At 41.6% G+C, this 23,968-nt stretch overlaps 27 non-coding genes across 27 annotated transcripts; all 27 read left to right on the plus strand.

Moving 5' to 3' along the window:
• The first annotated feature begins 107 nt into the window (after positions 1 to 107).
• TRNAE-UUC (transfer RNA glutamic acid (anticodon UUC)) lies at positions 108 to 179 on the plus strand. The gene has a single exon. It is a non-coding gene; the product is annotated as a tRNA-Glu (tRNA).
• A 1,836-nt stretch (positions 180 to 2,015) lies between these two features.
• TRNAG-UCC (transfer RNA glycine (anticodon UCC)) lies at positions 2,016 to 2,087 on the plus strand. The gene has a single exon. It is a non-coding gene; the product is annotated as a tRNA-Gly (tRNA).
• Positions 2,088 to 2,250: 163 nt separating this feature from the next.
• TRNAY-GUA (transfer RNA tyrosine (anticodon GUA)) lies at positions 2,251 to 2,336 on the plus strand. Its single transcript is given in 2 exon segments — positions 2,251 to 2,287; positions 2,301 to 2,336. It is a non-coding gene; the product is annotated as a tRNA-Tyr (tRNA).
• A 303-nt stretch (positions 2,337 to 2,639) lies between these two features.
• TRNAE-UUC (transfer RNA glutamic acid (anticodon UUC)) lies at positions 2,640 to 2,711 on the plus strand. The gene has a single exon. It is a non-coding gene; the product is annotated as a tRNA-Glu (tRNA).
• A 1,834-nt stretch (positions 2,712 to 4,545) lies between these two features.
• TRNAG-UCC (transfer RNA glycine (anticodon UCC)) lies at positions 4,546 to 4,617 on the plus strand. The gene has a single exon. It is a non-coding gene; the product is annotated as a tRNA-Gly (tRNA).
• Positions 4,618 to 4,782: 165 nt separating this feature from the next.
• TRNAY-GUA (transfer RNA tyrosine (anticodon GUA)) lies at positions 4,783 to 4,868 on the plus strand. Its single transcript is given in 2 exon segments — positions 4,783 to 4,819; positions 4,833 to 4,868. It is a non-coding gene; the product is annotated as a tRNA-Tyr (tRNA).
• A 303-nt stretch (positions 4,869 to 5,171) lies between these two features.
• On the plus strand, positions 5,172 to 5,243 carry TRNAE-UUC (transfer RNA glutamic acid (anticodon UUC)). Its single transcript has one exon. It is a non-coding gene; the product is annotated as a tRNA-Glu (tRNA).
• A 1,834-nt stretch (positions 5,244 to 7,077) lies between these two features.
• On the plus strand, positions 7,078 to 7,149 carry TRNAG-UCC (transfer RNA glycine (anticodon UCC)). The gene has a single exon. It is a non-coding gene; the product is annotated as a tRNA-Gly (tRNA).
• A 164-nt stretch (positions 7,150 to 7,313) lies between these two features.
• Positions 7,314 to 7,399, plus strand: TRNAY-GUA (transfer RNA tyrosine (anticodon GUA)). The gene is given in 2 exon segments: positions 7,314 to 7,350; positions 7,364 to 7,399. It is a non-coding gene; the product is annotated as a tRNA-Tyr (tRNA).
• A 303-nt stretch (positions 7,400 to 7,702) lies between these two features.
• Positions 7,703 to 7,774, plus strand: TRNAE-UUC (transfer RNA glutamic acid (anticodon UUC)). Its single transcript has one exon. It is a non-coding gene; the product is annotated as a tRNA-Glu (tRNA).
• A 1,835-nt stretch (positions 7,775 to 9,609) lies between these two features.
• On the plus strand, positions 9,610 to 9,681 carry TRNAG-UCC (transfer RNA glycine (anticodon UCC)). Its single transcript has one exon. It is a non-coding gene; the product is annotated as a tRNA-Gly (tRNA).
• A 164-nt stretch (positions 9,682 to 9,845) lies between these two features.
• Positions 9,846 to 9,931, plus strand: TRNAY-GUA (transfer RNA tyrosine (anticodon GUA)). The gene is given in 2 exon segments: positions 9,846 to 9,882; positions 9,896 to 9,931. It is a non-coding gene; the product is annotated as a tRNA-Tyr (tRNA).
• A 177-nt stretch (positions 9,932 to 10,108) lies between these two features.
• On the plus strand, positions 10,109 to 10,180 carry TRNAE-UUC (transfer RNA glutamic acid (anticodon UUC)). The gene has a single exon. It is a non-coding gene; the product is annotated as a tRNA-Glu (tRNA).
• A 1,834-nt stretch (positions 10,181 to 12,014) lies between these two features.
• TRNAG-UCC (transfer RNA glycine (anticodon UCC)) lies at positions 12,015 to 12,086 on the plus strand. Its single transcript has one exon. It is a non-coding gene; the product is annotated as a tRNA-Gly (tRNA).
• Positions 12,087 to 12,251: 165 nt separating this feature from the next.
• On the plus strand, positions 12,252 to 12,337 carry TRNAY-GUA (transfer RNA tyrosine (anticodon GUA)). The gene is given in 2 exon segments: positions 12,252 to 12,288; positions 12,302 to 12,337. It is a non-coding gene; the product is annotated as a tRNA-Tyr (tRNA).
• A 303-nt stretch (positions 12,338 to 12,640) lies between these two features.
• Positions 12,641 to 12,712, plus strand: TRNAE-UUC (transfer RNA glutamic acid (anticodon UUC)). The gene has a single exon. It is a non-coding gene; the product is annotated as a tRNA-Glu (tRNA).
• A 1,834-nt stretch (positions 12,713 to 14,546) lies between these two features.
• TRNAG-UCC (transfer RNA glycine (anticodon UCC)) lies at positions 14,547 to 14,618 on the plus strand. The gene has a single exon. It is a non-coding gene; the product is annotated as a tRNA-Gly (tRNA).
• Positions 14,619 to 14,782: 164 nt separating this feature from the next.
• On the plus strand, positions 14,783 to 14,868 carry TRNAY-GUA (transfer RNA tyrosine (anticodon GUA)). The gene is given in 2 exon segments: positions 14,783 to 14,819; positions 14,833 to 14,868. It is a non-coding gene; the product is annotated as a tRNA-Tyr (tRNA).
• Positions 14,869 to 15,171: 303 nt separating this feature from the next.
• TRNAE-UUC (transfer RNA glutamic acid (anticodon UUC)) lies at positions 15,172 to 15,243 on the plus strand. Its single transcript has one exon. It is a non-coding gene; the product is annotated as a tRNA-Glu (tRNA).
• A 1,834-nt stretch (positions 15,244 to 17,077) lies between these two features.
• On the plus strand, positions 17,078 to 17,149 carry TRNAG-UCC (transfer RNA glycine (anticodon UCC)). The gene has a single exon. It is a non-coding gene; the product is annotated as a tRNA-Gly (tRNA).
• A 164-nt stretch (positions 17,150 to 17,313) lies between these two features.
• On the plus strand, positions 17,314 to 17,399 carry TRNAY-GUA (transfer RNA tyrosine (anticodon GUA)). The gene is given in 2 exon segments: positions 17,314 to 17,350; positions 17,364 to 17,399. It is a non-coding gene; the product is annotated as a tRNA-Tyr (tRNA).
• A 303-nt stretch (positions 17,400 to 17,702) lies between these two features.
• On the plus strand, positions 17,703 to 17,774 carry TRNAE-UUC (transfer RNA glutamic acid (anticodon UUC)). The gene has a single exon. It is a non-coding gene; the product is annotated as a tRNA-Glu (tRNA).
• Positions 17,775 to 19,608: 1,834 nt separating this feature from the next.
• On the plus strand, positions 19,609 to 19,680 carry TRNAG-UCC (transfer RNA glycine (anticodon UCC)). The gene has a single exon. It is a non-coding gene; the product is annotated as a tRNA-Gly (tRNA).
• A 165-nt stretch (positions 19,681 to 19,845) lies between these two features.
• TRNAY-GUA (transfer RNA tyrosine (anticodon GUA)) lies at positions 19,846 to 19,931 on the plus strand. Its single transcript is given in 2 exon segments — positions 19,846 to 19,882; positions 19,896 to 19,931. It is a non-coding gene; the product is annotated as a tRNA-Tyr (tRNA).
• Positions 19,932 to 20,234: 303 nt separating this feature from the next.
• TRNAE-UUC (transfer RNA glutamic acid (anticodon UUC)) lies at positions 20,235 to 20,306 on the plus strand. Its single transcript has one exon. It is a non-coding gene; the product is annotated as a tRNA-Glu (tRNA).
• Positions 20,307 to 22,140: 1,834 nt separating this feature from the next.
• TRNAG-UCC (transfer RNA glycine (anticodon UCC)) lies at positions 22,141 to 22,212 on the plus strand. The gene has a single exon. It is a non-coding gene; the product is annotated as a tRNA-Gly (tRNA).
• A 553-nt stretch (positions 22,213 to 22,765) lies between these two features.
• TRNAE-UUC (transfer RNA glutamic acid (anticodon UUC)) lies at positions 22,766 to 22,837 on the plus strand. Its single transcript has one exon. It is a non-coding gene; the product is annotated as a tRNA-Glu (tRNA).
• Positions 22,838 to 23,968: the final 1,131 nt, after the last annotated feature.

Genomic DNA, 23,968 nt, shown 5'->3' on the forward strand with positions numbered 1-23,968 from the left:
CTCTTACAACTGTATTTTAAAATAAAAAGGTTCACCTCCTATAGGATCTGTGGATGCTCCGTCACATACACAATCCCATGTGGTGTGCGCAGGGGTGTAGACATGTATCCCATATGGTCTAGCGGTTAATATTCCTGGTTTTCACCCAGGCGGCCCGGGTTCGACTCCCGGTATGGGAAGCTAGTTTTTATTGGAACCCCATGTTGCTATCCATTTGCTAGTTGGTCAAATCAAATAGCATTCATCATATTCCCCAACATCTAAAGCGCTCACCTTACCTGAATATCCACCTCAAAATACTGGGCCAGATTCCTTACCTCTTTGGGCTGGTCAAGGAACATCAGAAAGGAGAGAAATAGATAAGAGAGATTATATAAAATACAACAGGAGGAAAGATAATGAAAATGGAGAGATTAAAGAAAAGGAGGATAGATTAAAGAAAATGGGAGAGGAAGTGACAAAAGGTAGCGGTAAAGAAAAAGTGGACAAACAGGGAGAGGTAAAGAGAAAGGGTTGGGAGATAAAGAGAACAAAGATAGATGAAGAGGAAAAGGGAGACATAATGCCAATGTCTGTCTAGGGAGATGGTCGACTATGTGCTTGATTTTATACACCTGTTAGCAATGGATGTGGCTGAAATACCTAAACTCAATAATTAGGAGGGGTGTCCACATCCTTTCATAAAGTGTATATGTTTTATATGTAATATGTATAATTTATCCCTTCAGAAAATTCTATTTATGTAAAAGAAACTGTCACTGCGGGAAAAGTGAATAACACAGGACAAACTTATGATAAAACCTGATCATACTGCTCTTGTTCTCAGGGCAGCCCCATCACCATGAGATGGGCATAAAGGGATCAAGTATTATATCTTCTATATCTGATGATTGCTGGAGGCAGGGTGGAATTCCTGAAACTGCCAGTGCTGCTTAGTTATCCCCAGTCTGGCCACCGACAACTTACAGGTAACTATCCGTACGAATCACAAAACAGCTGTAATTATAACAACATTACATTATATGTATAGATTTGATAGCACCACAATATACTGACCAGGTATTTCATTTTATAGTTAGAGTGAGTTCTGCATCAGGTTCAAACATATCATGGAAAAATCATCTCAACATCCAAATTGCAAACAAGAAAAACAAAGGAATACACTAAAGCAACAAAGCAAAAAGTATGTGAAGCACCAGTCATTTACCTGAAAGAAAGACATCAGTAGATTGACCACCATTTTCTTGACTAGGCCAAGACCTAGGGCAACAGCACCACCTTCTGGTACAAAACTGAGGAGCAGATTGCCCTCTTTGGTGATGAAGTCATCGGTTCTGTATGTTAAATGGGAATAATGAAAAGAAGCGTTTCTACCCAGTTTCGAACCGGGGACCTTTCTCACGTGAGGCAAACGCTCTAACCGCTACGCTAAAGAAGCTTAAGTGTAGAAAGAAGCCAGGCCAGAGCACAGGATCTGACCAAGGCAGAAGATGACAATTTTTAACATTTCCTGAAATTCGGCCAGATTTCTAAATGTTCTGATGAAACATTCCATATTCCACATAAAAATAAATTCTGCTAAAGGCTGCAAAATGACACAATAACATCTACATATGCAGAACTCCTAAAACCACCCATGTAGCAGATCTATCGGGCTCTGTGAAAACTGGTTCCACACTTCTTTTACCTTCGTTGTATATCAGACTGGATCTAACTCACATTATCTTAAAACTCAAGGGTCTCAAAACCCAGCCTTTCCCAGGACATCATCAGCAGGGTTCATTTTTATGAAATTAAAGAAAACGTTACGCAACCTCCATAGAGAGTGAGCATCCTCTGAGTGCTGCTGAGTCTGAGCGCCGGGATATGACATCATTTCCCACAAACAAAAAATGGCTTTGGAAAAAAGCGGGAGGAAAATGTTTTTTTTTCTCATGTTTTTTTGGGGGTTTTTTTTTCGTTTTTTTTTTCCGCAGACCTTCCCATCTCTGGTTTAAAGCCTACCTCTCTGTCCAGCGTTGGTGGTATAGTGGTGAGCATAGCTGCCTTCCAAGCAGTTGACCAGGGTTCGATTCCCGGCCAACGCAGCGTTTATTTTTTTTTTACACATCCGAGTCTATTCAGTAAGTTTCAAGCCGTTTGCAATGTTAACCCTTCAACTTGCTGTAGCTTGTAACACAATGCATACCATGTTGGTGAGGGAGGGGCTGCTCCAGGTACAGTCAGCATGGACAGCGCACCAAATCATGACCTTCGATAGCTCAGCTGGTAGAGCGGAGGACTGTAGAAAACGATCAGACATCCTTAGGTCGCTGGTTCGATTCCGGCTCGAAGGAATGCTCTTTATTTTTGTGAGATGGGTAAAAAAATGGTAGGTTGATCCTACAGAGTGAAGAGTGGACTTTAGGTGCGAATTCCGTGGTCAGCAAAAGGACCACTTTATCTGGGAAGATCCAAAGAAACTATAACTCTGACGCATCTCACAAAGATCATTGGAACAGGAACTCATCAACTGCAGCCGCGGACTGACAGGCATTACAACTGTATTTTAAAATAAAAAGGTTCACCTCCTATAGGATCTGTGGATGCTCCGTCACATACACAATCCCATGTGGTGTGCGCAGGGGTGTAGACATGTATCCCATATGGTCTAGCGGTTAGGATTCCTGGTTTTCACCCAGGCGGCCTGGGTTCGACTCCCGGTATGGGAAGCTAGTTTTTATTGGAACCCCATGTTGCTATCCATTTGCTAGTTGGTCAAATCAAATAGCATTAATCATATTCCCCAACATCTAAAGCGCTCACCTTACCTGAATATCCACCTCAAAATACTGGGCCAGATTCCTTACCTCTTTGGGCTGGTCAAGGAACATCAGAAAGGGGAGAAATAGATAAGAGAGATTATATAAAATGCAACAGGAGGAAAGATAATGAAAATGGAGAGATTAAAGAAAAGGAGGATAGATTAAAGAAAATGGGAGAGGAAGTGACAAAAGGTAGCGGTAAAGAAAAAGTGGACAAACAGGGAGAGGTAAAGAGAAAGGGTTGGGAGATAAAGAGAACAAAGATAGATGAAGAGGAAAAGGGAGACATAATGCCAATGTCTGTCTAGGGAGATGGTCGACTATGTGCTTGATTTTATACACCTGTTAGCAATGGATGTGGCTGAAATACCTAAACTCAATAATTAGGAGGGGTGTCCACATCCTTTCATAAAGTGTATATGTTTTATATGTAATATGTATAATTTATCCCTTCAGAAAATTCTATTTATGTAAAAGAAACTGTCACTGCGGGAAAAGTGAATAACACAGGACAAACTTATGATAAAACCTGATCATACTGCTCTTGTTCTCAGGGCAGCCCCATCACCATGAGATGGGCATAAAGGGATCAAGTATTATATCTTCTATATCTGATGATTGCTGGAGGCAGGGTGGAATTCCTGAAACTGCCAGTGCTGCTTAGTTATCCCCAGTCTGGCCACCGACAACTTACAGGTAACTATCCGTACGAATCACAAAACAGCTGTAATTATAACAACATTACATTATATGTATAGATTTGATAGCACCACAATATACTGACCAGGTATTTCATTTTATAGTTAGAGTGAGTTCTGCATCAGGTTCAAACATATCATGGAAAAATCATCTCAACATCCAAATTGCAAACAAGAAAAACAAAGGAATACACTAAAGCAACAAAGCAAAAAGTATGTGAAGCACCAGTCATTTACCTGAAAGAAAGACATCAGTAGATTGACCACCATTTTCTTGACTAGGCCAAGACCTAGGGCAACAGCACCACCTTCTGGTACAAAACTGAGGAGCAGATTGCCCTCTTTGGTGATGAAGTCATCGGTTCTGTATGTTAAATGGGAATAATGAGAAGAAGCATTTCTGCCCAGTTTCAAACCGGGGACCTTTCTCACGTGAGGCAAACGCTCTAACCGCTACACTAAAGAAGCTTAAGTGTAGAAAGAAGCCAGGCCAGAGCACAGGATCTGACCAAGGCAGAAGATGACAATTTTTAACATTTCCTGAAATTCGGCCAGATTTCTAAATGTTCTGATGAAACATTCCATATTCCACATAAAAATAAATTCTGCTAAAGGCTGCAAAATGACACAATAACATCTACATATGCAGAACTCCTAAAACCACCCATGTAGCAGATCTATCGGGCTCTGTGGAAACTGGTTCCACACTTCTTTTACCTTCGTTGTATATCAGACTGGATCTAACTCACATTATCTTAAAACTCAAGGGTCTCAAAACCCAGCCTTTCCCAGGACATCATCAGCAGGGTTCATTTTTATGAAATTAAAGAAAACGTTACGCAACCTCCATAGAGAGTGAGCATCCTCTGAGTGCTGCTGAGTCTGAGCGCCGGGATATGACATCATTTCCCACAAACAAAAAATGGCTTTGGAAAAAAGCGGGAGGAAAATGGTTTTTTTTCTCATGTTTTTTTGGGGGTTTTTTTTCGTTTTTTTTTCCGCAGACCTTCCCATCTCTGGTTTAAAGCCTATCTCTCTGTCCAGCGTTGGTGGTATAGTGGTGAGCATAGCTGCCTTCCAAGCAGTTGACCCGGGTTCGATTCCCGGCCAACGCAGCGTTTATTTTTTTTTTTTACACATCCGAGTCTATTCAGTAAGTTTCAAGCCGTTTGCAATGTTAACCCTTCAACTTGCTGTAGCTTGTAACACAATGCATACCATGTTGGTGAGGGAGGGGCTGCTCCAGGTACAGTCAGCATGGACAGCGCACCAAATCATGACCTTCGATAGCTCAGCTGGTAGAGCGGAGGACTGTAGAAAACAATCAGACATCCTTAGGTCGCTGGTTCGATTCCGGCTCTAAGGAATGCTCTTTATTTTTGTGAGACGGGAAAAAAAATGGTAGGTTGATCCTACAGAGTGAAGAGTGGACTTTAGGTGCGAATTCCGTGGTCAGCAAAAGGACCACTTTATCTGGGAAGATCCAAAGAAACTATAACTCTGACGCATCTCACAAAGATCATTGGAACAGGAACTCATCAACTGCAGCCGCGGACTGACAGGCATTACAACTGTATTTTAAAATAAAAAGGTTCACCTCCTATAGGATCTGTGGATGCTCCGTCACATACACAATCCCATGTGGTGTGCGCAGGGGTGTAGACATGTATCCCATATGGTCTAGCGGTTAGGATTCCTGGTTTTCACCCAGGCGGCCCGGGTTCGACTCCCGGTATGGGAAGCTAGTTTTTATTGGAACCCCATGTTGCTATCCATTTGCTAGTTGGTCAAATCAAATAGCATTAATCATATTCCCCAACATCTACAGGGCTCATCTTACCTGAATATCCACCTCAAAATACTGGGCCAGATTCCTTACCTCTTTGGGCTGGTCAAGGAACATCAGAAAGGGGAGAAATAGATAAGAGAGATTATATAAAATGCAACAGGAGGAAAGATAATGAAAATGGAGAGATTAAAGAAAAGGAGGATAGATTAAAGAAAATGGGAGAGGAAGTGACAAAAGGTAGCGGTAAAGAAAAAGTGGACAAACAGGGAGAGGTAAAGAGAAAGGGTTGGGAGATAAAGAGAACAAAGATAGATGAAGAGGAAAGGGAGACATAATGCCAATGTCTGTCTAGGGAGATGGTCGACTATGTGCTTGATTTTATACACCTGTTAGCAATGGATGTGGCTGAAATACCTAAACTCAATAATTAGGAGGGGTGTCCACATCCTTTCATAAAGTGTATATGTTTTATATGTAATATGTATAATTTATCCCTTCAGAAAATTCTATTTATGTAAAAGAAACTGTCACTGCGGGAAAAGTGAATAACACAGGACAAACTTATGATAAAACCTGATCATACTGCTCTTGTTCTCAGGGCAGCCCCATCACCATGAGATGGGCATAAAGGGATCAAGTATTATATCTTCTATATCTGATGATTGCTGGAGGCAGGGTGGAATTCCTGAAACTGCCAGTGCTGCTTAGTTATCCCCAGTCTGGCCACCGACAACTTACAGGTAACTATCCGTACGAATCACAAAACAGCTGTAATTATAACAACATTACATTATATGTATAGATTTGATAGCACCACAATATACTGACCAGGTATTTCATTTTATAGTTAGAGTGAGTTCTGCATCAGGTTCAAACATATCATGGAAAAATCATCTCAACATCCAAATTGCAAACAAGAAAAACAAAGGAATACACTAAAGCAACAAAGCAAAAAGTATGTGAAGCACCAGTCATTTACCTGAAAGAAAGACATCAGTAGATTGACCACCATTTTCTTGACTAGGCCAAGACCTAGGGCAACAGCACCACCTTCTGGTACAAAACTGAGGAGCAAATTGCCCTCTTTGGTGATGAAGTCATCGGTTCTGTATGTTAAATGGGAATAATGAAAAGAAGCGTTTCTACCCAGTTTCGAACCGGGGACCTTTCTCACGTGAGGCAAACGCTCTAACCGCTACGCTAAAGAAGCTTAAGTGTAGAAAGAAGCCAGGCCAGAGCACAGGATCTGACCAAGGCAGAAGATGACAATTTTTAACATTTCCTGAAATTCGGCCAGATTTCTAAATGTTCTGATGAAACATTCCATATTCCACATAAAAATAAATTCTGCTAAAGGCTGCAAAATGACACAATAACATCTACATATGCAGAACTCCTAAAACCACCCATGTAGCAGATCTATCGGGCTCTGTGAAAACTGGTTCCACACTTCTTTTACCTTCGTTGTATATCAGACTGGATCTAACTCACATTATCTTAAAACTCAAGGGTCTCAAAACCCAGCCTTTCCCAGGACATCATCAGCAGGGTTCATTTTTATGAAATTAAAGAAAACGTTACGCAACCTCCATAGAGAGTGAGCATCCTCTGAGTGCTGCTGAGTCTGAGCGCCGGGATATGACATCATTTCCCACAAACAAAAAATGGCTTTGGAAAAAAGCGGGAGGAAAATGGTTTTTTTTCTCATGTTTTTTGGGGGGTTTTTTTTCGTTTTTTTTTTCCGCAGACCTTCCCATCTCTGGTTTAAAGCCTATCTCTCTGTCCAGCGTTGGTGGTATAGTGGTGAGCATAGCTGCCTTCCAAGCAGTTGACCCGGGTTCGATTCCCGGCCAACGCAGCGTTTATTTTTTTTTTTACACATCCGAGTCTATTCAGTAAGTTTCAAGCCGTTTGCAATGTTAACCCTTCAACTTGCTGTAGCTTGTAACACAATGCATACCATGTTGGTGAGGGAGGGGCTGCTCCAGGTACAGTCAGCATGGACAGCGCACCAAATCATGACCTTCGATAGCTCAGCTGGTAGAGCGGAGGACTGTAGAAAACAATCAGACATCCTTAGGTCGCTGGTTCGATTCCGGCTCGAAGGAATGCTCTTTATTTTTGTGAGACGGGAAAAAAAATGGTAGGTTGATCCTACAGAGTGAAGAGTGGACTTTAGGTGCGAATTCCGTGGTCAGCAAAAGGACCACTTTATCTGGGAAGATCCAAAGAAACTATAACTCTGACGCATCTCACAAAGATCATTGGAACAGGAACTCATCAACTGCAGCCGCGGACTGACAGGCATTACAACTGTATTTTAAAATAAAAAGGTTCACCTCCTATAGGATCTGTGGATGCTCCGTCACATACACAATCCCATGTGGTGTGCGCAGGGGTGTAGACATGTATCCCATATGGTCTAGCGGTTAGGATTCCTGGTTTTCACCCAGGCGGCCCGGGTTCGACTCCCGGTATGGGAAGCTAGTTTTTATTGGAACCCCATGTTGCTATCCATTTGCTAGTTGGTCAAATCAAATAGCATTAATCATATTCCCCAACATCTAAAGCGCTCACCTTACCTGAATATCCACCTCAAAATACTGGGCCAGATTCCTTACCTCTTTGGGCTGGTCAAGGAACATCAGAAAGGGGAGAAATAGATAAGAGAGATTATATAAAATGCAACAGGAGGAAAGATAATGAAAATGGAGAGATTAAAGAAAAGGAGGATAGATTAAAGAAAATGGGAGAGGAAGTGACAAAAGCTAGCTTTAAAGAAAAAGTGGACAAACAGGGAGAGGTAAAGAGAAAGGGTTGGGAGATAAAGAGAACAAAGATAGATGAAGAGGAAAAGGGAGACATAATGCCAATGTCTGTCTAGGGAGATGGTCGACTATGTGCTTGATTTTATACACCTGTTAGCAATGGATGTGGCTGAAATACCTAAACTCAATAATTAGGAGGGGTGTCCACATCCTTTCATAAAGTGTATATGTTTTATATGTAATATGTATAATTTATCCCTTCAGAAAATTCTATTTATGTAAAAGAAACTGTCACTGCGGGAAAAGTGAATAACACAGGACAAACTTATGGTAAAACCTGATCATACTGCTCTTGTTCTCAGGGCAGCCCCATCACCATGAGATGGGCATAAAGGGATCAAGTATTATATCTTCTATATCTGATGATTGCTGGAGGCAGGGTGGAATTCCTGAAACTGCCAGTGCTGCTTAGTTATCCCCAGTCTGGCCACCGACAACTTACAGGTAACTATCCGTACGAATCACAAAACAGCTGTAATTATAACAACATTACATTATATGTATAGATTTGATAGCACCACAATATACTGACCAGGTATTTCATTTTATAGTTAGAGTGAGTTCTGCATCAGGTTCAAACATATCATGGAAAAATCATCTCAACATCTAAATTGCAAACAAGAAAAACAAAGGAATACACTAAAGCACGAAAGCAAAAAGTATGTGAAGCACCAGTCATTTACCTGAAAGAAAGACATCAGTAGATTGACCACCATTTTCTTGACTAGGCCAAGACCTAGGGCAACAGCACCACCTTCTGGTACAAAACTGAGGAGCAGATTGCCCTCTTTGGTGATGAAGTCATCGGTTCTGTATTTTAAATGGGAATAATGAAAAGAAGCGTTTCTACCCAGTTTCGAACCGGGGACCTTTCTCACGTGAGGCAAACGCTCTAACCGCTACACTAAAGAAGCTTAAGTGTAGAAAGAAGCCAGGCCAGAGCACAGGATCTGACCAAGGCAGAAGATGACAATTTTTAACATTTCCTGAAATTCGGCCAGATTTCTAAATGTTCTGATGAAACATTCCATATTCCACATAAAAATAAATTCTGCTAAAGGCTGCAAAATGACACAATAACATCTACATATGCAGAACTCCTAAAACCACCCATGTAGCAGATCTATCGGGCTCTGTGAAAACTGGTTCCACACTTCTTTTACCTTCGTTGTATATCAGACTGGATCTAACTCACATTATCTTAAAACTCAAGGGTCTCAAAACCCAGCCTTTCCCAGGACATCATCAGCAGGGTTCATTTTTATGAAATTAAAGAAAACGTTACGCAACCTCCATAGAGAGTGAGCATCCTCTGAGTGCTGCTGAGTCTGAGCGCCGGGATATGACATAATTTCCCACAAACAAAAAATGGCTTTGGAAAAAAACGGGAGGAAAATGGTTTTTTTTCTCATGTTTTTTTGGGGGATTTTTTTCGTTTTTTTTTTCCGCAGACCTTCCCATCTCTGGTTAAAATCCTATCTCTCTGTTCAGCGTTGGTGGTATAGTGGTGAGCATAGCTGCCTTCCAAGCAGTTGACCCGGGTTCGATTCCCGGCCAACGCAGCGTTTATTTTTTTTTTTACACATCCGAGTCTATTCAGTAAGTTTCAAGCCGTTTGCAATGTTAACCCTTCAACTTGCTGTAGCTTGTAACACAATGCATACCATGTTGGTGAGGGAGGGGCTGCTCCAGGTACAGTCAGCATGGACAGCGCACCAAATCATGACCTTCGATAGCTCAGCTGGTAGAGCGGAGGACTGTAGAAAACGATCAGACATCCTTAGGTCGCTGGTTCGATTCTGGCTCGAAGGAATGCTCTTTATTTTTGTGAGACGGGAAAAAAAATGGTAGGTTCCCACCTAAAGTCCACCTAAAGTCCACACTCTTACAACTGTATTTTAAAATAAAAAGGTTCACCTCCTATAGGATCTGTGGATGCTCCGTCACATACACAATCCCATGTGGTGTGCGCAGGCGTGTAGACATGTATCCCATATGGTCTAGCGGTTAGGATTCCTGGTTTTCACCCAGGCGGCCCGGGTTCGACTCCCGGTATGGGAAGCTAGTTTTTATTGGAACCCCATGTTGCTATCCATTTGCTAGTTGGTCAAATCAAATAGCATTCATCATATTCCCCAACATCTAAAGCGCTCACCTTACCTGAATATCCACCTCAAAATACTGGGCCAGATTCCTTACCTCTTTGGGCTGGTCAAGGAACATCAGAAAGGGGAGAAATAGATAAGAGAGATTATATAAAATGCAACAGGAGGAAAGATAATGAAAATGGAGAGATTAAAGAAAAGGAGGATAGATTAAAGAAAATGGGAGAGGAAGTGACAAAAGGTAGCGGTAAAGAAAAAGTGGACAAACAGGGAGAGGTAAAGAGAAAGGGTTGGGAGATAAAGAGAACAAAGATAGATGAAGAGGAAAAGGGAGACATAATGCCAATGTCTGTCTAGGGAGATGGTCGACTATGTGCTTGATTTTATACACCTGTTAGCAATGGATGTGGCTGAAATACCTAAACTCAATAATTAGGAGGGGTGTCCACATCCTTTCATAAAGTGTATATGTTTTATATGTAATATGTATAATTTATCCCTTCAGAAAATTCTATTTAAGTAAAAGAAACTGTCACTGCGGGAAAAGTGAATAACACAGGACAAACTTATGATAAAACCTGATCATACTGCTCTTGTTCTCAGGGCAGCCCCATCACCATGAGATGGGCATAAAGGGATCAAGTATTATATCTTCTATATCTGATGATTGCTGGAGGCAGGGTGGAATTCCTGAAACTGCCAGTGCTGCTTAGTTATCCCCAGTCTGGCCACCGACAACTTACAGGTAACTATCCGTACGAATCACAAAACAGCTGTAATTATAACAACATTACATTATATGTATAGATTTGATAGCACCACAATATACTGACCAGGTATTTCATTTTATAGTTAGAGTGAGTTCTGCATCAGGTTCAAACATATCATGGAAAAATCATCTCAACATCCAAATTGCAAACAAGAAAAACAAAGGAATACACTAAAGCAACAAAGCAAAAAGTATGTGAAGCACCAGTCATTTACCTGAAAGAAAGACATCAGTAGATTGACCACCATTTTCTTGACTAGGCCAAGACCTAGGGCAACAGCACCACCTTCTGGTACAAAACTGAGGAGCAGATTGCCCTCTTTGGTGATGAAGTCATCGGTTCTGTATGTTAAATGGGAATAATGAGAAGAAGCATTTCTACCCAGTTTCGAACCGGGGACCTTTCTCACGTGAGGCAAACGCTCTAACCGCTACGCTAAAGAAGCTTAAGTGTAGAAAGAAGCCAGGCCAGAGCACAGGATCTGACCAAGGCAGAAGATGACAATTTTTAACATTTCCTGAAATTCGGCCAGATTTCTAAATGTTCTGATGAAACATTCCATATTCCACATAAAAATAAATTCTGCTAAAGGCTGCAAAATGACACAATAACATCTACATATGCAGAACTCCTAAAACCACCCATGTAGCAGATCTATCGGGCTCTGTGGAAACTGGTTCCACACTTCTTTTACCTTCGTTGTATATCAGACTGGATCTAACTCACATTATCTTAAAACTCAAGGGTCTCAAAACCCAGCCTTTCCCAGGACATCATCAGCAGGGTTCATTTTTATGAAATTAAAGAAAACGTTACGCAACCTCCATAGAGAGTGAGCATCCTCTGAGTGCTGCTGAGTCTGAGCGCCGGGATATGACATCATTTCCCACAAACAAAAAATGGCTTTGGAAAAAAGCGGGAGGAAAATGGTTTTTTTTCTCATGTTTTTTTGGGGGGTTTTTTTCGTTTTTTTTTCCGCAGACCTTCCCATCTCTGGTTTAAAGCCTATCTCACTGTCCAGCGTTGGTGGTATAGTGGTGAGCATAGCTGCCTTCCAAGCAGTTGACCCGGGTTTGATTCCCGGCCAACGCAGCGTTTATTTTTTTTTTTTACACATCCGAGTCTATTCAGTAAGTTTCAAGCCGTTTGCAATGTTAACCCTTCAACTTGCTGTAGCTTGTAACACAATGCATACCATGTTGGTGAGGGAGGGGCTGCTCCAGGTACAGTCAGCATGGACAGCGCACCAAATCATGACCTTCGATAGCTCAGCTGGTAGAGCGGAGGACTGTAGAAAACAATCAGACATCCTTAGGTCGCTGGTTCGATTCCGGCTCGAAGGAATGCTCTTTATTTTTGTGAGACGGGAAAAAAAATGGTAGGTTGATCCTACAGAGTGAAGAGTGGACTTTAGGTGCGAATTCCGTGGTCAGCAAAAGGACCACTTTATCTGGGAAGATCCAAAGAAACTATAACTCTGACGCATCTCACAAAGATCATTGGAACAGGAACTCATCAACTGCAGCCGCGGACTGACAGGCATTACAACTGTATTTTAAAATAAAAAGGTTCACCTCCTATAGGATCTGTGGATGCTCCGTCACATACACAATCCCATGTGGTGTGCGCAGGGGTGTAGACATGTATCCCATATGGTCTAGCGGTTAGGATTCCTGGTTTTCACCCAGGCGGCCCGGGTTCGACTCCCGGTATGGGAAGCTAGTTTTTATTGGAACCCCATGTTGCTATCCATTTGCTAGTTGGTCAAATCAAATAGCATTAATCATATTCCCCAACATCTAAAGCGCTCACCTTACCTGAATATCCACCTCAAAATACTGGGCCAGATTCCTTACCTCTTTGGGCTGGTCAAGGAACATCAGAAAGGGGAGAAATAGATAAGAGAGATTATATAAAATGCAACAGGAGGAAAGATAATGAAAATGGAGAGATTAAAGAAAAGGAGGATAGATTAAAGAAAATGGGAGAGGAAGTGACAAAAGGTAGCGGTAAAGAAAAAGTGGACAAACAGGGAGAGGTAAAGAGAAAGGGTTGGGAGATAAAGAGAACAAAGATAGATGAAGAGGAAAAGGGAGACATAATGCCGATGTCTGTCTAGGGAGATGGTCGACTATGTGCTTGATTTTATACACCTGTTAGCAATGGATGTGGCTGAAATACCTAAACTCAATAATTAGGAGGGGTGTCCACATCCTTTCATAAAGTGTATATGTTTTATATGTAATATGTATAATTTATCCCTTCAGAAAATTCTATTTATGTAAAAGAAACTGTCACTGCGGGAAAAGTGAATAACACAGGACAAACTTATGATAAAACCTGATCATACTGCTCTTGTTCTCAGGGCAGCCCCATCACCATGAGATGGGCATAAAGGGATCAAGTATTATATCTTCTATATCTGATGATTGCTGGAGGCAGGGTGGAATTCCTGAAACTGCCAGTGCTGCTTAGTTATCCCCAGTCTGGCCACCGACAACTTACAGGTAACTATCCGTACGAATCACAAAACAGCTGTAATTATAACAACATTACATTATATGTATAGATTTGATAGCACCACAATATACTGACCAGGTATTTCATTTTATAGTTAGAGTGAGTTCTGCATCAGGTTCAAACATATCATGGAAAAATCATCTCAACATCCAAATTGCAAACAAGAAAAACAAAGGAATACACTAAAGCAACAAAGCAAAAAGTATGTGAAGCACCAGTCATTTACCTGAAAGAAAGACATCAGTAGATTGACCACCATTTTCTTGACTAGGCCAAGACCTAGGGCAACAGCACCACCTTCTGGTACAAAACTGAGGAGCAGATTGCCCTCTTTGGTGATGAAGTCATCGGTTCTGTATGTTAAATGGGAATAATGAAAAGAAGCGTTTCTACCCTGTTTCGAACCGGGGACCTTTCTCACGTGAGGCAAACGCTCTAACCGCTACGCTAAAGAAGCTTAAGTGTAGAAAGAAGCCAGGCCAGAGCACAGGATCTGACCAAGGCAGAAGATGACAATTTTTAACATTTCCTGAAATTCGGCCAGATTTCTAAATGTTCTGATGAAACATTCCATATTCCACATAAAAATAAATTCTGCTAAAGGCTGCAAAATGACACAATAACATCTACATATGCAGAACTCCTAAAACCACCCATGTAGCAGATCTATCGGGCTCTGTGAAAACTGGTTCCACAATTCTTTTACCTTCGTTGTATATCAGACTGGATCTAACTCACATTATCTTAAAACTCAAGGGTCTCAAAACCCAGCCTTTCCCAGGACATCATCAGCAGGGTTCATTTTTATGAAATTAAAGAAAACGTTACGCAACCTCCATAGAGAGTGAGCATCCTCTGAGTGCTGCTGAGTCTGAGCGCCGGGATATGACATCATTTCCCACAAACAAAAAATGGCTTTGGAAAAAAGCGGGAGGAAAATGGTTTTTTTTCTCATGTTTTTTTGGGGGTTTTTTTTCGTTTTTTTTTCCGCAGACCTTCCCATCTCTGGTTTAAAGCCTATCTCTCTGTCCAGCGTTGGTGGTATAGTGGTGAGCATAGCTGCCTTCCAAGCAGTTGACCCGGGTTCGATTCCCGGCCAACGCAGCGTTTATTTTTTTTTTTACACATCCGAGTCTATTCAGTAAGTTTCAAGCCGTTTGCAATGTTAACCCTTCAACTTGCTGTAGCTTGTAACACAATGCATACCATGTTGGTGAGGGAGGGGCTGCTCCAGGTACAGTCAGCATGGACAGCGCACCAAATCATGACCTTCGATAGCTCAGCTGGTAGAGCGGAGGACTGTAGAAAACAATTAGACATCCTTAGGTCGCTGGTTCGATTCCGGCTCGAAGGAATGCTCTTTATTTTTGTGAGACGGGAAAAAAAATGGTAGGTTGATCCTACAGAGTGAAGAGTGGACTTTAGGTGCGAATTCCGTGGTCAGCAAAAGGACCACTTTATCTGGGAAGATCCAAAGAAACTATAACTCTGACGCATCTCACAAAGATCATTGGAACAGGAACTCATCAACTGCAGCCGCGGACTGACAGGCATTACAACTGTATTTTAAAATAAAAAGGTTCACCTCCTATAGGATCTGTGGATGCTCCGTCACATACACAATCCCATGTGGTGTGCGCAGGGGTGTAGACATGTATCCCATATGGTCTAGCGGTTAGGATTCCTGGTTTTCACCCAGGCGGCCCGGGTTCGACTCCCGGTATGGGAAGCTAGTTTTTATTGGAACCCCATGTTGCTATCCATTTGCTAGTTGGTCAAATCAAATAGCATTAATCATATTCCCCAACATCTAAAGCGCTCACCTTACCTGAATATCCACCTCAAAATACTGGGCCAGATTCCTTACCTCTTTGGGCTGGTCAAGGAACATCAGAAAGGGGAGAAATAGATAAGAGAGATTATATAAAATGCAACAGGAGGAAAGATAATGAAAATGGAGAGATTAAAGAAAAGGAGGATAGATTAAAGAAAATGGGAGAGGAAGTGACAAAAGGTAGCGGTAAAGAAAAAGTGGACAAACAGGGAGAGGTAAAGAGAAAGGGTTGGGAGATAAAGAGAACAAAGATAGATGAAGAGGAAAAGGGAGACATAATGCCAATGTCTGTCTAGGGAGATGGTCGACTATGTGCTTGATTTTATACACCTGTTAGCAATGGATGTGGCTGAAATACCTAAACTCAATAATTAGGAGGGGTGTCCACATCCTTTCATAAAGTGTATATGTTTTATATGTAATATGTATAATTTATCCCTTCAGAAAATTCTATTTATGTAAAAGAAACTGTCACTGCGGGAAAAGTGAATAACACAGGACAAACTTATGATAAAACCTGATCATACTGCTCTTGTTCTCAGGGCAGCCCCATCACCATGAGATGGGCATAAAGGGATCAAGTATTATATCTTCTATATCTGATGATTGCTGGAGGCAGGGTGGAATTCCTGAAACTGCCAGTGCTGCTTAGTTATCCCCAGTCTGGCCACCGACAACTTACAGGTAACTATCCGTACGAATCACAAAACAGCTGTAATTATAACAACATTACATTATATGTATAGATTTGATAGCACCACAATATACTGACCAGGTATTTCATTTTATAGTTAGAGTGAGTTCTGCATCAGGTTCAAACATATCATGGAAAAATCATCTCAACATCCAAATTGCAAACAAGAAAAACAAAGGAATACACTAAAGCAACAAAGCAAAAAGTATGTGAAGCACCAGTCATTTACCTGAAAGAAAGACATCAGTAGATTGACCACCATTTTCTTGACTAGGCCAAGACCTAGGGCAACAGCACCACCTTCTGGTACAAAACTGAGGAGCAGATTGCCCTCTTTGGTGATGAAGTCATCGGTTCTGTATGTTAAATGGGAATAATGAAAAGAAGCGTTTCTACCCTGTTTCGAACCGGGGACCTTTCTCACGTGAGGCAAACGCTCTAACCGCTACGCTAAAGAAGCTTAAGTGTAGAAAGAAGCCAGGCCAGAGCACAGGATCTGACCAAGGCAGAAGATGACAATTTTTAACATTTCCTGAAATTCGGCCAGATTTCTAAATGTTCTGATGAAACATTCCATATTCCACATAAAAATAAATTCTGCTAAAGGCTGCAAAATGACACAATAACATCTACATATGCAGAACTCCTAAAACCACCCATGTAGCAGATCTATCGGGCTCTGTGAAAACTGGTTCCACAATTCTTTTACCTTCGTTGTATATCAGACTGGATCTAACTCACATTATCTTAAAACTCAAGGGTCTCAAAACCCAGCCTTTCCCAGGACATCATCAGCAGGGTTCATTTTTATGAAATTAAAGAAAACGTTACGCAACCTCCATAGAGAGTGAGCATCCTCTGAGTGCTGCTGAGTCTGAGCGCCGGGATATGACATCATTTCCCACAAACAAAAAATGGCTTTGGAAAAAAGCGGGAGGAAAATGGTTTTTTTTCTCATGTTTTTTTGGGGGTTTTTTTTCGTTTTTTTTTCCGCAGACCTTCCCATCTCTGGTTTAAAGCCTACCTCTCTGTCCAGCGTTGGTGGTATAGTGGTGAGCATAGCTGCCTTCCAAGCAGTTGACCCGGGTTCGATTCCCGGCCAACGCAGTGTTTATTTTTTTTTTTACACATCCGAGTCTATTCAGTAAGTTTCAAGCCGTTTGCAATGTTAACCCTTCAACTTGCTGTAGCTTGTAACACAATGCATACCATGTTGGTGAGGGAGGGGCTGCTCCAGGTACAGTCAGCATGGACAGCGCACCAAATCATGACCTTCGATAGCTCAGCTGGTAGAGCGGAGGACTGTAGAAAACAATCAGACATCCTTAGGTTGCTGGTTCGATTCCGGCTCGAAGGAATGCTCTTTATTTTTGTGAGATGGGTAAAAAAATGGTAGGTTGATCCTACAGAGTGAAGAGTGGACTTTAGGTGCGAATTCCGTGGTCAGCAAAAGGACCACTTTATCTGGGAAGATCCAAAGAAACTATAACTCTGACGCATCTCACAAAGATCATTGGAACAGGAACTCATCAACTGCAGCCGCGGACTGACAGGCATTACAACTGTATTTTAAAATAAAAAGGTTCACCTCCTATAGGATCTGTGGATGCTCCGTCACATACACAATCCCATGTGGTGTGCGCAGGGGTGTAGACATGTATCCCATATGGTCTAGCGGTTAGGATTCCTGGTTTTCACCCAGGCGGCCCGGGTTCGACTCCCGGTATGGGAAGCTAGTTTTTATTGGAACCCCATGTTGCTATCCATTTGCTAGTTGGTCAAATCAAATAGCATTCATCATATTCCCCAACATCTAAAGCGCTCACCTTACCTGAATATCCACCTCAAAATACTGGGCCAGATTCCTTACCTCTTTGGGCTGGTCAAGGAACATCAGAAAGGGGAGAAATAGATAAGAGAGATTATATAAAATGCAACAGGAGGAAAGATAATGAAAATGGAGAGATTAAAGAAAAGGAGGATAGATTAAAGAAAATGGGAGAGGAAGTGACAAAAGGTAGCGGTAAAGAAAAAGTGGACAAACAGGGAGAGGTAAAGAGAAAGGGTTGGGAGATAAAGAGAACAAAGATAGATGAAGAGGAAAAGGGAGACATAATGCCAATGTCTGTCTAGGGAGATGGTCGACTATGTGCTTGATTTTATACACCTGTTAGCAATGGATGTGGCTGAAATACCTAAACTCAATAATTAGGAGGGGTGTCCACATCCTTTCATAAAGTGTATATGTTTTATATGTAATATGTATAATTTATCCCTTCAGAAAATTCTATTTATGTAAAAGAAACTGTCACTGCGGGAAAAGTGAATAACACAGGACAAACTTATGATAAAACCTGATCATACTGCTCTTGTTCTCAGGGCAGCCCCATCACCATGAGATGGGCATAAAGGGATCAAGTATTATATCTTCTATATCTGATGATTGCTGGAGGCAGGGTGGAATTCCTGAAACTGCCAGTGCTGCTTAGTTATCCCCAGTCTGGCCACCGACAACTTACAGGTAACTATCCGTACGAATCACAAAACAGCTGTAATTATAACAACATTACATTATATGTATAGATTTGATAGCACCACAATATACTGACCAGGTATTTCATTTTATAGTTAGAGTGAGTTCTGCATCAGGTTCAAACATATCATGGAAAAATCATCTCAACATCCAAATTGCAAACAAGAAAAACAAAGGAATACACTAAAGCAACAAAGCAAAAAGTATGTGAAGCACCAGTCATTTACCTGAAAGAAAGACATCAGTAGATTGACCACCATTTTCTTGACTAGGCCAAGACCTAGGGCAACAGCACCACCTTCTGGTACAAAACTGAGGAGCAGATTGCCCTCTTTGGTGATGAAGTCATCGGTTCTGTATGTTAAATGGGAATAATGAGAAGAAGCATTTCTACCCAGTTTCGAACCGGGGACCTTTCTCACGTGAGGCAAACGCTCTAACCGCTACGCTAAAGAAGCTTAAGTGTAGAAAGAAGCCAGGCCAGAGCACAGGATCTGACCAAGGCAGAAGATGACAATTTTTAACATTTCCTGAAATTCGGCCAGATTTCTAAATGTTCTGATGAAACATTCCATATTCCACATAAAAATAAATTCTGCTAAAGGCTGCAAAATGACACAATAACATCTACATATGCAGAACTCCTAAAACCACCCATGTAGCAGATCTATCGGGCTCTGTGGAAACTGGTTCCACACTTCTTTTACCTTCGTTGTATATCAGACTGGATCTAACTCACATTATCTTAAAACTCAAGGGTCTCAAAACCCAGCCTTTCCCAGGACATCATCAGCAGGGTTCATTTTTATGAAATTAAAGAAAACGTTACGCAACCTCCATAGAGAGTGAGCATCCTCTGAGTGCTGCTGAGTCTGAGCGCCGGGATATGACATCATTTCCCACAAACAAAAAATGGCTTTGGAAAAAAGCGGGAGGAAAATGTTTTTTTTTCTCATGTTTTTTTGGGGGTTTTTTTTCGTTTTTTTTTCCGCAGACCTTCCCATCTCTGGTTTAAAGCCTATCTCTCTGTCCAGCGTTGGTGGTATAGTGGTGAGCATAGCTGCCTTCCAAGCAGTTGACCCGGGTTCGATTCCCGGCCAACGCAGCGTTTATTTTTTTTTTTTACACATCCGAGTCTATTCAGTAAGTTTCAAGCCGTTTGCAATGTTAACCCTTCAACTTGCTGTAGCTTGTAACACAATGCATACCATGTTGGTGAGGGAGGGGCTGCTCCAGGTACAGTCAGCATGGACAGCGCACCAAATCATGACCTTCGATAGCTCAGCTGGTAGAGCGGAGGACTGTAGAAAACAAACAGACATCCTTAGGTCGCTGGTTCGATTCCGGCTCGAAGGAATGCTCTTTATTTTTGTGAGACGGGAAAAAAAATGGTAGGTTGATCCTACAGAGTGAAGAGTGGACTTTAGGTGCGAATTCCGTGGTCAGCAAAAGGACCACTTTATCTGGGAAGATCCAAAGAAACTATAACTCTGACGCATCTCACAAAGATCATTGGAACAGGAACTCATCAACTGCAGCCGCGGACTGACAGGCATTACAACTGTATTTTAAAATAAAAAGGTTCACCTCCTATAGGATCTGTGGATGCTCCGTCACATACACAATCCCATGTGGTGTGCGCAGGGGTGTAGACATGTATCCCATATGGTCTAGCGGTTAGGATTCCTGGTTTTCACCCAGGCGGCCCGGGTTCGACTCCCGGTATGGGAAGCTAGTTTCTATTGGAACCCCATGTTGCTATCCATTTGCTAGTTGGTCAAATCAAATAGCATTAATCATATTCCCCAACATCTAAAGCGCTCACCTTACCTGAATATCCACCTCAAAATACTGGGCCAGATTCCTTACCTCTTTGGGCTGGTCAAGGAACATCAGAAAGGGGAGAAATAGATAAGAGAGATTATATAAAATGCAACAGGAGGAAAGATAATGAAAATGGAGAGATTAAAGAAAAGGAGGATAGATTAAAGAAAATGGGAGAGGAAGTGACAAAAGGTAGCGGTAAAGAAAAAGTGGACAAACAGGGAGAGGTAAAGAGAAAGGGTTGGGAGATAAAGAGAACAAAGATAGATGAAGAGGAAAAGGGAGACATAATGCCAATGTCTGTCTAGGGAGATGGTCGACTATGTGCTTGATTTTATACACCTGTTAGCAATGGATGTGGCTGAAATACCTAAACTCAATAATTAGGAGGGGTGTCCACATCCTTTCATAAAGTGTATATGTTTTATATGTAATATGTATAATTTATCCCTTCAGAAAATTCTATTTATGTAAAAGAAACTGTCACTGCGGGAAAAGTGAATAACACAGGACAAACTTATGGTAAAACCTGATCATACTGCTCTTGTTCTCAGGGCAGCCCCATCACCATGAGATGGGCATAAAGGGATCAAGTATTATATCTTCTATATCTGATGATTGCTGGAGGCAGGGTGGAATTCCTGAAACTGCCAGTGCTGCTTAGTTATCCCCAGTCTGGCCACCGACAACTTACAGGTAACTATCCGTACGAATCACAAAACAGCTGTAATTATAACAACATTACATTATATGTATAGATTTGATAGCACCACAATATACTGACCAGGTATTTCATTTTATAGTTAGAGTGAGTTCTGCATCAGGTTCAAACATATCATGGAAAAATCATCTCAACATCCAAATTGCAAACAAGAAAAACAAAGGAATACACTAAAGCAACAAAGCAAAAAGTATGTGAAGCACCAGTCATTTACCTGAAAGAAAGACATCAGTAGATTGACCACCATTTTCTTGACTAGGCCAAGACCTAGGGCAACAGCACCACCTTCTGGTACAAAACTGAGGAGCAGATTGCCCTCTTTGGTGATGAAGTCATCGGTTCTGTATGTTAAATGGGAATAATGAAAAGAAGCGTTTCTACCCAGTTTCGAACCTGGGACCTTTCTCACGTGAGGCAAACGCTCTAACTGCTACGCTAAACAAGCTTAAGTGTAGAAAGAAGCCAGGCCAGAGCACAGGATCTGACCAAGGCAGAAGATGACAATTTTTAACATTTCCTGAAATTCGGCCAGATTTCTAAATGTTCTGATGAAACATTCCATATTCCACATAAAAATAAATTCTGCTAAAGGCTGCAAAATGACACAATAACATCTACATATGCAGAACTCCTAAAACCACCCATGTAGCAGATCTATCGGGCTCTGTGAAAACTGGTTCCACACTTCTTTTACCTTCGTTGTATATCAGACTGGATCTAACTCACATTATCTTAAAACTCAAGGGTCTCAAAACCCAGCCTTTCCCAGGACATCATCAGCAGGGTTCATTTTTATGAAATTAAAGAAAACGTTACGCAACCTCCATAGAGAGTGAGCATCCTCTGAGTGCTGCTGAGTCTGAGCGCCGGGATATGACATCATTTCCCACAAACAAAAAATGGCTTTGGAAAAAAGCGGGAGGAAAATGGTTTTTTTTCTCATGTTTTTTTGGGGGGTTTTTTTCGTTTTTTTTTCCGCAGACCTTCCCATCTCTGGTTTAAAGCCTATCTCTCTGTCCAGCATTGGTGGTATAGTGGTGAGCATAGCTGCCTTCCAAGCAGTTGACCCGGGTTCGATTCCCGGCCAACGCAGCGTTTATTTTTTTTTTTACACATCCGAGTCTATTCAGTAAGTTTCAAGCCGTTTGCAATGTTAACCCTTCAACTTGCTGTAGCTTGTAACACAATGCATACCATGTTGGTGAGGGAGGGGCTGCTCCAGGTACAGTCAGCATGGACAGCGCACCAAATCATGACCTTCGATAGCTCAGCTGGTAGAGCGGAGGACTGTAGAAAACTATCAGACATCCTTTGGTTGCTGGTTTGATGCCGGCTCGAAGGAATGCTCTTTATTTTTGTGAGACGGGAAAAAAAATGGTAGGTTGATCCTACAGAGTGAAGAGTGGACTTTAGGTGCGAATTCCGTGGTCAGCAAAAGGACCACTTTATCTGGGAAGATCCAAAGAAACTATAACTCTGACGCATCTCACAAAGATCATTGGAACAGGAACTCATCAACTGCAGCCGCGGACTGACAGGCATTACAACTGTATTTTAAAATAAAAAGGTTCACCTCCTATAGGATCTGTGGATGCTCCGTCACATACACAATCCCATGTGGTGTGCGCAGGGGTGTAGACATGTATCCCATATGGTCTAGCGGTTAGGATTCCTGGTTTTCACCCAGGCGGCCTGGGTTCGACTCCCGGTATGGGAAGCTAGTTTTTATTGGAACCCCATGTTGCTATCCATTTGCTAGTTGGTCAAATCAAATAGCATTAATCATATTCCCCAACATCTAAAGCGCTCACCTTACCTGAATATCCACCTCAAAATACTGGGCCAGATTCCTTACCTCTTTGGGCTGGTCAAGGAACATCAGAAAGGGGAGAAATAGATAAGAGAGATTATATAAAATGCAACAGGAGGAAAGATAATGAAAATGGAGAGATTAAAGAAAAGGAGGATAGATTAAAGAAAATGGGAGAGGAAGTGACAAAAGGTAGCGGTAAAGAAAAAGTGGACAAACAGGGAGAGGTAAAGAGAAAGGGTTGGGAGATAAAGAGAACAAAGATAGATGAAGAGGAAAAGGGAGACATAATGCCAATGTCTGTCTAGGGAGATGGTCGACTATGTGCTTGATTTTATACACCTGTTAGCAATGGATGTGGCTGAAATACCTAAACTCAATAATTAGGAGGGGTGTCCACATCCTTTCATAAAGTGTATATGTTTTATATGTAATATGTATAATTTATCCCTTCAGAAAATTCTATTTATGTAAAAGAAACTGTCACTGCGGGAAAAGTGAATAACACAGGACAAACTTATGATAAAACCTGATCATACTGCTCTTGTTCTCAGGGCAGCCCCATCACCATGAGATGGGCATAAAGGGATCAAGTATTATATCTTCTATATCTGATGATTGCTGGAGGCAGGGTGGAATTCCTGAAACTGCCAGTGCTGCTTAGTTATCCCCAGTCTGGCCACCGACAACTTACAGGTAACTATCCGTACGAATCACAAAACAGCTGTAATTATAACAACATTACATTATATGTATAGATTTGATAGCACCACAATATACTGACCAGGTATTTCATTTTATAGTTAGAGTGAGTTCTGCATCAGGTTCAAACATATCATGGAAAAATCATCTCAACATCCAAATTGCAAACAAGAAAAACAAAGGAATACACTAAAGCAACAAAGCAAAAAGTATGTGAAGCACCAGTCATTTACCTGAAAGAAAGACATCAGTAATTGACCACCATTTTCTTGACTAGGCCAAGACCTAGGGCAACAGCACCACCTTCTGGTACAAAACTGAGGAGCAGATTGCCCT

This window comes from Spea bombifrons, chromosome 3 (assembly GCF_027358695.1).
Source record: "Spea bombifrons isolate aSpeBom1 chromosome 3, aSpeBom1.2.pri, whole genome shotgun sequence".
In the NCBI taxonomy this organism is placed as follows: domain Eukaryota; kingdom Metazoa; phylum Chordata; class Amphibia; order Anura; family Pelobatidae; genus Spea; species Spea bombifrons.